The 4,078-nt window shown below is 36.6% G+C and overlaps 1 pseudogene; it reads right to left on the bottom strand.

The window, feature by feature from the left end:
- Nucleotides 1-636: 636 nt before the first annotated feature.
- Nucleotides 637-3,071, bottom strand: LOC101704720 (serine/threonine-protein phosphatase PP1-gamma catalytic subunit B-like; annotated as a pseudogene).
- Nucleotides 3,072-4,078: the final 1,007 nt, after the last annotated feature.

Raw genomic sequence — 4,078 nt, 5'->3', positions numbered from 1 at the left:
ATTTCCATGTGTTTATAGGCTTTTGTGGTTTCTTTTGCCATTGATTTCTAACTTTATTGCACTATGGTCTGATAATATGCATGGGACAATTTCAATTCCTTTGCATTTACTTAAGCATGTTTTGTGAGACAGTATGTGGTCTATTTTGGAGACCATCCTATGTGCAGCTGAGAAGAATGTATGTTCTGATACTGTGGGGTGGAACACTCTATAGACATCTATGAAGTTCATTTGTTCACAAGTTTGGTTCAGTTATGATACTTCTGTATTAATTTTTAGTCTAGTTGATCTGTGTATTTGTAACAGTGAGGTATTGAGGCACCCCATTACAATTGTATTAGTGCTTATTTGATTTTTCATGTCTGTTAATATTTGTTTTATATAGTTGGGTGTGCTGGTATTTGGTGCATATATGTTTATGATTGTTATCTCTTCCTCTTGGATTGTTTCCTTAACAAGTATGTAGTGACCTTATTTGTCTCTCTTGATCAGTCTTGGCTTGAAACCCACTTTGTCTGCAAATAGAATAGCTACCCATGCTTTTTTCCAGGTTCCTGTTGCATGAAGTAGTGTTTTCCATTCTTTGACTTTCAGTCTATGAATTTCTTTTTTTAAAAAATATTTTTCAGAGCAATTTATTCATTAAAATCTATTCAGTATACCATCAACAGTTTTCCTGTGTGTATTGTGCTGATAAATAGACACTGAGAAGATTTAACAAGCTTGTCATTTAATAAGTCTGAATTCACTTTCACCACATGGTGTTGTGCATGGTCATTTGTTGCAACAGATTTCTTTAACAGATCTTAGTTTTTAAAAAGTCATAGATACTGTTAATTCTGTATAAACTGGTGGACAACAAGTTATTTCCTTTGTTTTGACTTATAAGCCTCAACTTCACTGCAGAATAAAGAAAGCATAATTGGTCACTCATATAGAACATTATTGTTTCTATAATTTGAAGCTTTCTGAATGGATGGGTTTAGGCCTGGTCTAACTGTAAAAAGATTACTTAATGAGTAGATTATATGGAAATTGTACAAAATGTAATTAACTTAATCATAATAGCTTAAATAGCACTATATTACTAATTACTATTCAAAATAAAAAAACCTGTTTTTGAATCCCCAAGGAGGTGGCGTGTGTTTGCAGCCATGCCACTCTGCACTGAGGATGGGGTGGCGATGCAATTCCAACAGAAACATTAGCTTCAGGAAGAGTCACAAACACTTGAAAGAATGGCTTTAATCATCATTCTAAGGAAGTGGGGGAATGTGTGCTTTAATTAAATATGTATCATACCAGTGATCCGGGCAAGGCTGAAGATTACTTCTATTGTTGATGGCTATAAAAATTAGTTTGTACATGACAAGACAGTAAAAACAAGCAATCCCTTTGAAACAAAATTTTAAAATAAAAAAATGTTCACAGTGGTTTGTATCAACAATAATATGCATTTTATGACAATAACGTACAGATTCAGAGCACCTTAGGGCTCTTTATATTCTAAAGAAAACAAGCATTTACATTATCCATGGGTTATACTGAATTTAAAAAAGATCACTTATACACTTACCCCTCCCCCCGACAGGATAAACTGTCCTAGGGTGTACAGTTTTAACACCATCATTAAAGTTGTTTGCAAAAGGAACAGGGAATTAAAAACAAAACACTTTTCCTTGGGAGTGGAGCATCTTTCATTTGCTGTTACAACCAGCAAATGCTATTCATTAAAACAAAAACAAAAGGGTCCCCACAAACACAGATCTGAGCAAGCTGACCAGTACACATTACAGTTTTTAAAATGAAGGTTATATACTCTATGTTACAAGTCCCAACTAAGCAGTGTCAAAATGACATCTATTTCTTTGCTTGCTTTGTGGTCATACCCCTTGGAGGTGTTATAGGTCTGTGGCATTCGGCTTCTTTTTCTCTGCAGGCTTTAAAATCTAAAAGGAGCACATTAATGTTTCATCCACACTCATCATGGCACCTGCATTATCAAACTCTCCACAATAATTGGGTGCAGAAAACAGAGTGACCAACTGCCTCTTTGCAAAAAATTCATATCCATCTTCAACCACCTGATAGGCTCTACATATAAGATCCAAATCATGTTTATGGAGAAATTTTGCAACCACTTCTGTACCAAATGTGAAGGGTACTCCTCTGTCATTTTCACCCCAGCCTAAGACATCTTTATCAGGGTCAGACCACAAAAGATCACAAAGAAGACCTTGATGTGGTACATCAAGTGGTCGCATAATTTGCCGAATCTGCTCCATAGATTGAAGATCTGGTGATAAAACCTCCATGACAGCAGAATATTTTCTCATCCACGATGGCTGCTATTGGTAAACAGTTAAAACAGTCTGTGAAAGTTTTCCGTAGTTTAATGTTGTATCTTCTTTTACATTCATCATAAAATCCATAAATTCTGTTGATGCTGGCACATTCATGGCTCCCTCTGAGAAGATAAAAATTCTCTGGATATTTGATTTTGTAGGCCAGTAAAAGGCAGATAGTCTCCAATGGCTGCTTCCTCCTGTCCATATAGTCCCCAAGACACAGTTGCTTTCTGGTGGAAAAGCACCATATTGAAAAAGCCGAAGCAAATCATAATATTGTCCGTGGACATCACCATATATTTTGAGTGGTGCTTTGAGTTCTAGCAGGATAGGCTGACTGAGAAAGATCTCATGAGACTTCAAGCACAGTCCTCTGATTTCATTCCCCTGTAGCTGGACATTCTTAACTGGCTTGGACCCTCTCACTTCCAGCAGCCATTGTATAATGCTATCGATGTTGAGTTTATCTGTATCCGCCATCGCCTCCCGACCGCCAACCCTCCTGCAGCGGCACGCCGGCTCCCACACCGCGAGCACAGAGGCGGGTGGCGGCAGTGGAGGCAGCCGCCGTGGCAGGTCCCCCCACTGCCCCACTCCTTGCTCTTCCTCCTTCTCTCCCCTATTGGAACCTTTTATGAATTTCTTTTTTAGTTAAATGTGTTTCTTGTATGCAACATATTGTTGGACCTTGTTTCTTGATCCATTCTGCCAGTCTATTTCTTTTTATTGGTGAATTGAGACCATTTACATTGATGGTTAACTGATATGTGTTAACTTATCCTTGTCATGCTATTTTCCTATTGTTGGCTCTCTGTATTCCCCTCTGTTTAATTGTTTGCCCTGCCTAGTAGATTCATTCTGTTGGTGTTCATGGAGTTGTAGTATTCATTATCTGTGACTATAATATCCTTTAGAATGTTTTGGAGTGCTGGTTTGGTGGACATGAATTTCTTAAGATGTTCATTGTCATGGAAGTATCTTATTTCTCCAACAATTTTGAAAGATAGCTTTGCAGGATACATCAATCTTGGTTAGAGATTGTTTTCCTTTAGGGCTTGAAATACTTCACTCCTTGCTCTCCTTGACTTAAGGGTTGATGTTGAGAAGTCTACTGTGATTCTGATGGGCTTTTCTTTATAGGTGATTTGTTTCTTTCCTCTAACAACTTTTAATATTTTGTTCTTGTGTTGAATTTCTGGAATCTTGAATAGTATATGCCTTGGTGTAATTTTTTTAAATCATGGCTAATTGGAGATCTATATGCTTCACTTATCTGTATGTCAAATTCTTTTTCCACACTTAGGAAGTTTTCTGCCATTACTTCTGTGAATAGTTTTTTTTTTAATGTCATTTGCACTGTCTCCTGCTTTTTCATTGACTCCCATCAATCTTATGTTATTCTTCTTTGTATCATGTAGCCACTGTTAGATTGATTTTTTATGGTCCCTTGCTATTTTTAAGAAATCTTTTCATGGTCATTAACCACAAACCTGTCTTCTTGATCTGATATTTTCTCCTCACATTTGCTCATTCTGCTGCATATACTTTCAATAGAGTTTTTAATCTCCTAGATATCTGTTTGAATATGTTTCATAGATTCTATTTCTTTCCTATACAGAGCATTCATGGTTTCCATTATTTTCCTAAGCTCTTCTACTTTTTAAAATATCTGTATTTACTCTAGATTCACTAATCATGTCTTTCGTTATGGTAATCACCTCTGTAGTTAT

The sequence above is a fragment of the Heterocephalus glaber genome, unplaced genomic scaffold, assembly GCF_053883595.1.
Source record: "Heterocephalus glaber isolate CG9 unplaced genomic scaffold, H.glaber_assembly_v1.0 deba00001719, whole genome shotgun sequence".
NCBI classification, from domain to species: Eukaryota; Metazoa; Chordata; class Mammalia; order Rodentia; family Bathyergidae; genus Heterocephalus; species Heterocephalus glaber.
Note: the sequence above shows the minus strand (reverse complement) of the source record. Positions and strands in the feature narration are given on the sequence as shown.